Below are 12,351 nucleotides of genomic sequence, written 5' to 3'. Positions count from 1 at the left end.
CAACCTGGTCTCTGCATTGGTGTATGTTTCAAACGCTACCACACACTAATTGAGTTTTAGCGTAGGGTACAGCACCACACAGTCCTAGGCACACCAACACAGGGTCTCGGAATATGTGATGGCCATCACATTTTGAGAGACCATAATCTGCAACGTTCAGTTTACAGTTTTCTTACAGTTTTTATAAAAGTGAAAAAAAGTGGAAAAAATATTAAAAAAACTCACACAAAAACACAAAAAAAATATAAAATAAAAAATCCAAAAATAGTTGTGGTTGTATTTTTCTCCTCTCTTTATTGTTCTCTTATGTTCACTCTCTACTGTCCACTCACTATTGTTCTATATCTATTCTCTCTATTTTTACAATGTTTTATTGTATTTGCTTTGCAGGTATGGTATGTTATACTGTAATGTTTGTTTTATTGTTAACCATCATTTGTTTAGCAGGTACGCCATTCAGTTGCATCGCGGATTTATTTAGCGTGACAGCAACAGCGTTTGCTCCCACGATTTATAAAGCTGTGACTCCAACGCTGTAGGAGGTGATTTCACCACCACGGTTAAAAAAAAAGCATATATGCCGAAGCATGGGGGCAGCAGGGGCGGAGGAGCGATTTTGCTCCTAATGCCGCGTACATACGGTCGAAATTCCGACGGAGGCTTGCCCGTGGAAAAGTTCGACCGTGTGTATGCGGCATAACTTTTTATGCGGGAGGATGCCCCCATGCTTCGGCATGTATATTTTTTAGGCACAGGTTGCGTTAAAAAATGTTTTATTTTTTACTGTATTTATTTTTTTGGTATTTGCTTTGCAGGTATGGTATGGTAAGATCTTAATGTTAAAATGTAATGTTACTTTGTTATAATGTTAACCATCATTTGCTTAGCAGGTACGCCATTCAGTTGCAGCACGGATTTATTTAGCGTGACAGCAACAGCGTTTGCTCCCACGATACATAAAGCCGCGACTCCAACACTGTGGGAGGTGATTTCACCACCACAGTTAAAAAAAGAGCATATATGCCGAAGCATGGGGGCATTAGGGGCGGAGGAGCGATTTTGCTCCTAATGCCGCGTACATACGGTCGAAATTCCGTCGGAAGCTTGCCCGTGGAAAAGTCCGACCGTGTGTATGCGCCATAACTTTTTATGCGGCGTACATACGTGTGTGAGCGGCATAACTTTTTTGCGGGAGGATGCCCCCATGCTTCGGCATATATAAATGGTGCATGTATGCCCATCATTAGAAGTGGGTGGATGAAGGGAGGTATTCTAATGGTGGGCATACCCACCGATCAATCTTTTTTTCGTTCAGCCAACAGGCTGCATGAAAAAAAAAAAAGATTACAATACATGTCCAACAAGAACCATCAACGTATGGTATGTTGCTGGACTTTGAATGGTTATACCAGAATGATGCCTGCGGGTTTAGGTATCATCTTGGTATCATTCTTTTCAGCCAGCGGTCGGCTTTCATGTAAAAGCAGTCCTAGCGGCTAATTAGCCTCTAAACTGCTTTTACAAGCAGTGGGAGGGTATGTCCCCTCCCCGGATATAAACTGCGCCATTGGGAAAGTGGGAAAACATTTTATCACACCGATCTTGGTGTGGTCAGATGCTTTAAGGGCAGAGGAGAGATCTAGGGTCTAATAGACCCCAATTTTTTCAAAAAAGAGTACCTGTCACTAACTATTGCTATCATAGGGGATATTTACATGCCCTAAAATGGCAATAAAAATTATAAAAATAATAAAAAAAAGTAAGGAACAGTTTAAAATAAAATTAAAAAAGCAAATTAAATAATAATAAAAAAAAAAAAGCACCCCTGTCCCCCCTGCTCTTGCGCAAAGGCGAACGCAAGCGTCGGTTTGGCGTCATATGTAAACAGCAATTGTACCATGCATGTGAGGTATCACCGCGAAGGTCAGATCGAGGGCAGTAATTTTAGCAGTTGTCCTCCTCTGTAAATCTAATGTGGTAACCCGTAGAGGCTTTTAAAGGCTTTTAAAAATGTATGCAGTTTGTCGCCACTGCGCATTTGTGCGCAATTTTAAAGCATGTCGTGTTTGGTATCTATGTACTCGGCCTAAGATCATCTTTTTTATTTCATCAAACATTTGGGCAATATAGTGTGTTTTAGTGCATTAAAATAAAAAAATATGTATTTTTGCCCAAAAAAATGCATTTGAAAAATCGCTGCGCAAATACTGCGTGGTAAAAAAAAATGCAACACCCACTATTTTAATCTGTAGGGCCTTTGCTTTAAAATAATATATAATGTTTGGGGGTTCAACTTAACTTTCTTGCAAAAAAATAATATGTTTTTATGTAAACAAACAGTGTCAGAAAGGGCTTTTTCTTCAAGTGGTTAGAAGAGTGGGTAATGTGTGACATAAGCTTCTAAATGTTGTTCATAAAATGCCAGGACAGTTCAAAACCCCCCCAAATGACCCCATTTTGGAAAGTAGACACCCCAAGCTATTTGCTGAGAGGCATCTCGAGTCCATGGAATATTTTATATTTTGACACAAGTTGTAGGAAATAGAATTATTATTATTTTATTTTATTTTTTTTGCACAAAGTTGTCACTAAATGATATATTGCTCAAACATGCCATGGGCATATGTGGAATTACACCCCAAAATACATTCTGCTGCTTCTCCTGAGTACGGGGATACCACATGTGTGAGACTTTTTGGGAGCCTAGCCGCGTACGGGACCCCAAAAACCAATCACTACCTTCAGGCTTTCTAAGGGTGTAAATTTTTGATTTCACTCCTCACTACCTATCACAGTTTCAGAGGCCATGGAATGCCCAGATGGCACAAAACCCCCCCAAATGACCCCATTTTGGAAAGTAGACACCCCAAGCTATTTGCTGAGAGGTATGTTGAGTATTTTGCAGATCTTGCTTTTTGTCACAAAGATTTGAAAATTGAAAAAAGAAAAAAAAATATATATATATATATATATATCTTTCTTCATTTTCAAAAATAAATGAGCGCTGTAAAATACTCACCATGCCTCTCAGCAAATAGCTTGGGGTCTCTACTTTCCAAAATGGGGTCATTTGGGGGGGTTGTGTGCCATCTGGGAATTCCATGGCCTCCGAAACTGTGATAGGCAGCGAGGAGTGAAATCAAAAATTTGCGCCCTTAGAAATCCTGAAGGCGGTGCTTGGTTTTCGGGGCCCCGTACGCGGCTAGGCTCCCAAAAAGTCCCACACATGTGGTATCCCCGTACTCAGGAGAAGCAGCAGAATGTATTTTGGGGTGCAATTCCACATATAACCATGGCATGTGTGAGCAATATATCATTTAGTGACAACTTTGTGCAAAAAAAAAAAAAAAAGTTTGTCATATTCCAGCAACTGGTGGCAAGATATAAAATATTCCATGAACTCAAAATGCCTCTCAGAAAATAGCTTGGGGTGTCTACTTTCCAAAATGGGGTCATTTGGGGGGGTTGTGTGCCATCTTGGCCTTTTATGGCCTTCAATACTGTGATAGGTAGTGATCGGTAGTGAGGAGTGAAATCAAAAATGTATGCCCTTAGAAATCCTGAAGGCCGTGCTTGGTTTTCGGGGTCCCGTACGCGGCTAGGCTCCCAAAAAGTCCCACACATGTGGTATCCCCGTACTCAGGAGAACCTGCAGAATGTATTTTGGGGTGTAATTCCACATATGCCCTTGGCATGTGTGAGCAATATATCATTTAGTGACAACTTTGTGCAAAAAAAAAAAAATTGTCATATTCCCGCAACTTGTGGCAAAATATTAAATATTCCATGGACTCAACATGCCTCTCAGCAAATAGCCTGGGGTGTCTACTTTCCAAAATGGGGTCATTTGGGGGGGGTTTGTGCTATTTGGGCATTTTATGGCCTTCAAAACTGTGATAGGTAGTGAGGAGTGAAATAAAAAATTTGCGCCCTTAGAAATCCTGAAGGCGATGCTTGGTTTTCGGGGTCCCGTACGCGGCTAGACTCGCAAAAAGTCCCACACATGTGGTATCCCCGTACTCAGGAGAAGCAGCAGAATGTATTTTGGGGTGCAATTCCACATATAACCATGGCATGTATGAGCAATATATCATTTAGTTACAACTTTTTGTAATTTCTTTTTTCTTTTTTTTTTTTTGTCATTATTCAATCACTTGGTACAAAAAAAAAAATATTCAGTGGGCTCAATATGCCCCTCAGCAGATTCCTTGGGGTGTCTACTTTCCAAAATGGGGTCATTTGGGGGGATTTTGTGCTATTTGAGCATTTTATGGCCTTCAAAACTGTCTTAGGTAGTGAGAAGTGAAATCAAAAATTTGCGCCCTTAGAAATCCTGAAGGCGGTGCTTGGTTTTCGGGGCCCCGTACGTGGTTGGGCTCCCAAAAAGTCTCACACATGTGGTATCACTTGTTACAAAAAAAAAATATTCAATGGACTCAACATGCCTTTCAGCAGGTTCCTTGGGGTGTCTACTTTCCAAAATGGGGTCATTTGGGGGGGTTTTGTACTTCCCTGCTATTTTAGCACCTCAAGAATTGAGATAGGCAGTCATAAAATAAAAGCTGTGTAAATTCCAGAAAATGTACCCTAGTTTGTAGATGCTATAACTTTTGCGCAAACCAATAAATATACGCTTATTGGCATTTTTTTTACTAAAGACATGTGGCTGAATACATTTTGGCCAAAATGTATGACTAAAATTGAGTTTTGTTCGATTTTTCTTATAACAAAAAGTAGAAAATATCATTTTTTCTCAAAATTTTCGCTCTTTTTCCGTTTATATCGCAAACATTAAAAATCGCAGAGGCAATCAAATACCATCAAAAGAAAGCTCTATTTGTGGGAAAAAAAGGATGCAAATTTTGTTTGGGTACAACATTGTATGGCCGCGCAATTACCAGTTAAAGCAGCGCAGTGGAAAATTGTAAAAACACCTCTGGTCTTAAGGCTGACAAATGGTCCGGTGGGAAAGTGGTTAAGGACATCCTTAACTGGTGTACCCACTTTAAAGTTCAGTCTCTACATTGGGTCAACTTCCGTTTTGTGTGTTTCATGGGCTGTGCATGTGTTTTCAATTGCCTCATTAGCACACAAGCCTATGTTATATAAAGCTTGCAGATAGCAATCTTTAACTTGCCCTGAAAAGTGGCAAGATTGTGTGTGGGGGGCTGGGGCTGGCCAGAGTATATTTGTGTGTCCTTATCGAATGTCTTTACAAAACAGATATGTTTTTGATCAAGGGTTTTTTGACTGGTTTATTTATTTATTTTGGGTGGGGGCTATCTTCGCCTGAAATATTTGTGAGGTTGTCAATGTATGTTTTTAGGGTGTTCACTTTGATGTATTTGTCTGTGCTGCATTATTTTGCTAAATATTTCTCAAGATGTTGTGACTAATTAATGTTTCAATCCTTAATAGATGTCTGGGTCTATTTACCCTTTTATATTTCCAAAGCATAAACCATATTCTGTTTACTGTCTCAAATGAACCTATGTTTATTTTTATTTTTTATATTTATTTATTTTTGTTTGATTTTTTTTTGTTTGTTTTTGCTTTCCTTGTTTTGTTGACCAATAAAATTACTTTCAAATGTTGAAGTTTGTTTTTTTTGTTACTTTTTCATGCTACAGATTTTGACAGGTGCAGCTGAAATAGGCTGAATGGCCTAACAAAACAGGTGTGTTTTTTTTGTCTTGAAGCTCTTTTCCTGGTGCGTATGTATGGATTGTTTGCTGCCATGTATAATCACCAGGAAAGGAAAAATACAGAGCGGTAAGTATTTTTTCCCTTTTACTGCAGTGGTTCTCAAGTACCCCCAACAGGACATGTTTTGTGGATTTATCTTATCAAGAATTGCTGTCCAGACTGTCTTTTAAAGCACATGTGCAAGATGAAGGAAAACCTGCAAACATGGCCTGTTGGTGGGGTGGGGGGGGGTATTGGCGGACAGGCTTGAAGTGCTGATTTACAGCACTGTGCTTAAATCTAGTGCAAGGCAATCCTATTCTAATTGTGGGTGTTTGAGGGAAGCCAAGTGAGTGTTAGAACCCCTGCTTGTGTTTTTTGGGTTGGGCTTTTGGGTGGGTCTCTTTTGGGTGTGTCCCTTTTCTTAAAATTGGCTTCACTTCCTGTCACACAGCTGAACAGGAAGTGAGGTTAAAACCCTACCAATGTCTTTTCTTGGGGACACACAGGTCAATCTAACTAGTGTCCCCATTAAGCAAATTGCACTCCAGCATTAGTTAGTTTTGGGTTTAGTAAAGGCAAAGCCACTCTGCAGTACAAGTGTAGTCGCTGAAAATCTGAGGGGAAGCACTGATGATTTTAACATCCAATCATGTAGAAGCAAAGTTTTTTTTTTTCTTCCTTGCTTGCTTGTACACTTGTAGTGCAAAGTGGATTTGCCTTTAGTAAATGGACCCCAAAGTCCAAGATCCCTAATAATTTGGGGTGTACAGAGCAAAATGCTAGAGTGCAATTTACATAATGGGAAACTATTTAGATTGATCTGTGTGTCCCCAAGAAAAGACATTAGTAAGGTTTTACCCTCACTTCCTGTTTGGCTATGTGACAGCAAGTGAATGAATTTGAAGTAGAAAGTGACAAAATTTGTGAGGTGTCTTCACCCTATCAGCTCACCTCAGACATCCCCAAAGAATGAGCAGGCTTTTAGGGCCAGATTCACAAAGCACTTACGCCGACGTATCTAAAGATGCGCGGTGTAATTGAAAAATGCGCCGCGCGTATCTTTGCGCCTGATCCTCAAAACGAAATACGCCTGAAAACCAGATTTTTCCATCCCGCGTAAAACGATTACACCGGCGCATCTTGAAGCGCAAAATACGCTAGACACACCATTGATTTTCTATGCTAATATGCAAATGAAGGAGATAGGGCGATCCACAAAAGTAGGCTTGTGCGGCGTAGGCTACGCCCTGTGCGCATCTGCTAGTTTCACGGTGTAAAATTACACCTTATAAAAGCTGCCCTAACTTTACACCAGCCGTGTAAATGTCAGCTAAAGCAACACCGTTAGGGAAGAGCTGAGCACACACACTTGCAGGACAACAATCTGTATGCCAACATGCCAGGGGCATCCATGCTCATAGCTATACTAGTGACTTTAGTAACCGAGGGTACCCCCTCTTCTGAGGGAACAGCAGCCAGGAGACGCCTCGCAGAATGCATCTTTGCACAGTAAACACACACATTAATCATGGCACAATGAGAATGCATGCATGCACACCCACTGTGGTCCCTAGCACAGACACATCACATCCTCATCAAATTGGATTAGACCCAAGTACCCCCCATGGTACTAGGGAGCAGCAACGCCCCGCCACGGCTCCAATTATGTTACTGTGCATTCATACACCATTCACATGGACCTGGGATCACTTCTCCCTGGTCCTTGGGGTTTCCCTACTCCACCAAAATGAGGGTGACACCCTTTTTTCATCAGGAATGTCACCCCCACATTCATACATCATTCACACACATAAACCAAATCATAATCACATTATAATTAAAAAAATAATAAAAATAAAAAATCAAAAGTACAACCAAAATTAATGGCGGCGGCGTGAGCTACGCCTCGGCCAGCCACAGGCACAGCCACGGCCAACCAGGGGAGACTCATGGGGGGAGCAGGGGAAGGAGGAGCCTCCCCTGGTGACTGTACTCCTGCTGGCCTGCCCTCCAAGGCCACGGCTATCCTGGTCAGACCCACAGTGAGGGCAGCCGTATTGGCCTGGACAGCCTGGGTGTTTGCATGGACAGCCTGGGTCAGGGCACTCACCTCCAGGGACACGCCTGCTGTGCGGTCTGCAGGTCACAAATGCATGTTATGACCGCCAAGGAGTTTGTGCCCACATCACTGACCGAGTCCTTAATTGAGCCCAGGCTGTCCTCCATCTGGGCCAAAGTCTGGGTGACCTGACCCAGATTGTGGGAGGAAACCCACACAGGCACAGGGAGAACATGCAAACTCCAGGCAGATGGTGTCACGGGCGGGATTCGAACCAGCAACCCTTTTTGCTGCTAGGTGAAAGTGCTATCCACTACACCACTGTGCTAAACGAACATGATTGCGGCTGAAAGCATGAGATCAGTGTTTTTTTCCCGATCTCATGCTTTCCAGCCTGGAGGACAGATGTGGGGTCTTATTGACCCCGCCTCTCTCCATAAAGAGGACCTGTCACACACTAGTCCTATTACAAGGGATGTTTACATTTCTTGTAATAGGAATAAAAGTGATCAAAAAAATAATAAATGTAAACACCAAAAAAATTGGGAAAAAAAGTGCAAAACTAAAACAAAAATCGTAAAAAAAAACGCCCCTGTGCCTAGTAGATCGCACTTAGAAGCAAACGCCCATGTAAGTCCCGCCCACATATGTAAACGCCGTTCAAACCACACATGTGATGTAATGACGCATGCATTAGAGCGAGAGCAATAATTTTAGCACTAGACCTCCTCTGTATCTCTAAACTGGTAACCTGTAAAAAAATTCAAGCGTCGCCTATGGAGACTTTTAATTCCTGAAGTTTGGCGCCATTCTATGAGTGTGTGCAATATTAAAGCGTGACAAGTTAGGTATCTATTTACTCGGTGTAACATCGTCTTTCACATTATCCCTAAAAATTGGGCTAACTTTACTGCGTTGTTATTTTTTAATTCATGAAACCATTTTTTTTTTGGCAAAAAAAAATGCGTTTGAAAAATTACGCAAAATACCATTGGAAATCAAAAATTTTAAAGACCGCCACTTTATTTCCTAGGGTAAAATATATATAATGTTTGGGGGTCCTGAGTAATTTTCCAGGAACAAAATATAATTTTTACATGAAGGAGAGAAGTGCCAGAATAGGCGCGGTATGGAAGTGGTTAAAGTGAAACAATAAAAGTGAAAAATTCCTTTATATTTCATAGCGGGGAGGGGGGTATAGCATGCCTGTGAAGTAGTGCATGTTTCCCATGCTTAGAACTATCAGGAACCTGTACTCACCGAGGCCGAGATGCTGAGGACGGTTCACCCTTGCGACCCTGCGCAGTCCACTCTCTGGAGTTGAGACAGAGGAGGGAAGGCACAAGGGGGCACCGGTGCCGGAAGCAGGTTGGTAGACTTGGTGCGTCTGAAGGTGGCTGAGCAGGCGTGGAAGACTGGAAGCAACTGGAGATCAGGCAGCTACTGGCAGGAGGCCCAGAAGAAACAAGCAGAAGATAAAGGCAAGTCCTGGTCACAGGCCGTGGGTCAAGGGCTGGAGAAGGCAGAGAAAGTCCGTAGGTACAAGCCAAGGTCAAAGGGCAGGAGACAGCAGCAATCCAAGGTACGTTAGCCAAAAGGTCAGAGGTTCCGGGTGAGAGGAGAGTCGTCAGGAAGTCCAGGTCAAAACAAGGAGATATGGCAACAGGTAAACTCACTAAAGCTGATGACAAACCAGCAACCTGTTCAGGGAAGGCTGCTGGTTTAAATAGGAGTGTCCGGCCTCTGATTGGCCCCAGGGTTGCCGCATACGTGCACGTGCGCTCTTCCACGCACACGGCGCGCTGCCGTACCGCGCATGCGTGCGCGCAAACCACGCACAGGCATGCGCCAAAATGTCATTCTACCGGGCAAGTGCAGGAATCTGTCAGAGGTGGAGCTAGTACCCTGACAGTGCCCCCCCCCCAAGGGGCGGACTCCGGACGCCCAAACTGGTCATTAACTCCGGGTGTTCCAGGTGAAAGGCCCGAATCAGGCGAGGGGCATGGAGATTCCGGGAAGGCTCCCAAGAGTTATCTTCAGGGGGATATCCCTTCCAATTTATAAGGTATTGCAACTGCCTTCCTCTTTTCCTGCAGCTCAAGATAGCCTCCACCTCAAATTCTTTTTCCCCCTCAATCTCCACTGGTGGAGGTGGCAGTTCTTCTCTTCCGTTGAAGGGATCCGGCACAACGGGTTTGAGCAAGGAGGCATGGAACACGGGGTGGACCCTGTAAGACTCGGGTAATGCCAGTTCGAAAGCCACAGGATTGATCTTCCGTCTGATCTCAAATGGGCCGATGAACCTTGGACCCAACTTTCGTGAGGGGACAGGTAATTTGAGGTTGGTGGCAGACAGCCAAACCTTCTCACCAACTTCGAAAGCTGGGCAATCCTTCCTCCCTCGGTCATAGAACCTCTTATAATCCTCCTGGGCTTGCTGCATAACCTCCTGTAATTTTTGGAAATTCTGCTGAATGAAGGTTACATGTTCCTGGACAGCTGGCACAGGTGCTTCAGGGATGGAATCCAGGAGAAAGGAAGGATGGAAACCAAAGTTAGCCCAGAATGGAGTTTGGTTAGTGGTGGAATGTACAGAGTTATTATAGGCGAACTCGGCTGAAGATAGCAAGGAGGACCAATCGTCTTGGGAGACTGAGCAAAAGCAACGTAAGTATTGTTCCAGCATTTGATTGGTCCGTTCTGTCTGGCCATTACTTTGGGGATGATAGGCAGAGGAAAGGCAGATTTTTACTTCCAGTGCTTTGCAGAGTTCCTTCCAAAATTTGGATGTAAATTGAGTACCTCTGTCGGATACGATGCTTTTGGGCACCCCATGAAGCCTGACGACCTCTTTAAAAAAAATTCTGGCTGTATCTGCCGCGGAGGGCGTACCTATCATAGGCAGAAAATGCGCCATTTTGGACAGGCGGTCAACCACGACTAGGATCGTGGTAAACCCTGCTGATGGAGGCAGATCGACAATTAAGTCCATTTCAGCCCAAGGGCGCTCCGGAATGGGTAGAGGTTTAAGCAGGCCCCAGGTCTTCGTGTTTGGTCCCTTATTCCGTTGGCAGCGAATGCAGGAAGTGACGTAATCTTTACAGTCGGACCTCCATTTTGGCCACCAGAAAGAGCGGGAGATTAGCTCAGAGGTTTTAGGTGTACCAAAATGGCCTGCCAATTTGCGATCATGAAAAGTGCTCAGAATCAACTGCCTAGCTTCCATTGGCACAAAAATTTTTCCTCGCGACCACAGCAGGTCATCCCTCCTCTCCAAAGAGGAGATCTCATGGTCAGGGCACCGTCGACAAGCTGCTTTCAGAGAGGTCAGTAAGTCTGCTTGAGGGAGTAACAAGAAATTTTGAGACGAGAGGATAGTGCTGGGTTCGGATGTGTTGGGTGTTTCAGGAAACATCCTGGAGAGGGCGTCAGCCTTTCCATTTTTAGAGCCGGGACGGTAAGTAATATGGAAATTGAAGCGAGTGAAGAAGAGAGCCCAGCGGGCCTGCCTGGGTCTTAGACGTTTTGCGGACCGTAAGTACTCCAGATTCCTGTGGTCGGGGAAAATGATGATGGGATGAGCTGCCCCCTCCAGCAGGTATCTCCACTCCTCTAATGCGAACTTTATGGCCAGTAATTCTCTATCCCCGACGTCATAATTTTTTTCAGGGGGGCTCAGCTTCCGGGAAGCATAGGCTACCGGGTGAAGGAGTGACTTTACCCCCTGTCTTTGAGAAAGAACAGCGCCTGTAGCAGATTCCGAGGCATCAACTTCTAAGACAAAAGGCAGTGTTGAATCCGCATGACATAGCACAGGTGCAGAGGAGAAAGCTGCTTTAAGTTTAATAAAGGCCTCTTGGGCCTCTTGTGGCCACTGAAAACGGTGCCCTTGGCGGGTCAACTTGGTAATGGGAGAGACAATAGACGAGAAGCCGATGATGAATCGTCTATAAAAGTTGGCAAAGCCAATGAACCGCTGGACGCCTTTCTTGTCCATTGGAGGTGACCACTCCTGGATTGCTCTGACTTTCTGGGGGTCCATGGCTACCCCATTTACGGAAATGATGAATCCTAGAAACTGTACCGATGTCTTTTTAAATTCACACTTCTCTGCCTTGAGATAAAGCTTGTGCTGTCTTAAGATAGTGAGAACCTTCCTAACGTGGTGCCGATGTAGCTCCATTGTGGATGAAAAGATGAGGATGTCATCCAAGTATACTACCAGGAAGTCATCCAGATGTTGCCGGAAAATGTCATTGACTAGGTGCTGGAATGTGGCGGGAGCGTTACAAAGCCCAAAGGGCATGACCAAATACTCAAAGTGCCCGAATCTGGACCTAAAAGCTGTCTTCCACTCGTCGCCTGCTCTTATTCGGACGAGGTTGTAGGCGCCCCGGAGGTCTAGTTTAGAGAAGACCTGAGCCGATCGGAATCGTTGGAACAGTTCGGGAATAAGAGGCAGCGGGTATCTGTTCTTGATGGTAATTTTGTTTAACTCCCTATAATCAATGCAGGGTCTAAGGGCCCCCAGCTGGTGAGGAAGAAGGGCGGATGAACTTTTTTTTTAAGTTCTCGTCAATATAGACCTTGAGGGCCTTCAACTC

General features: G+C 43.9%; 1 protein-coding gene across 3 annotated transcripts in view; it reads left to right on the top strand.

Annotated features, from left to right (window-relative positions):
- LOC120909181 overlaps positions 1-12,351 on the top strand; it is a 108,612-nt gene that overhangs the window by 30,210 nt on the left and 66,051 nt on the right. The window lies entirely within an intron of this gene.

Source organism: Rana temporaria, chromosome 8 (assembly GCF_905171775.1).
Source record: "Rana temporaria chromosome 8, aRanTem1.1, whole genome shotgun sequence".
In the NCBI taxonomy this organism is placed as follows: Eukaryota; Metazoa; Chordata; class Amphibia; order Anura; family Ranidae; genus Rana; species Rana temporaria.
This window is presented reverse-complemented; position numbering and strand designations above follow the sequence as displayed.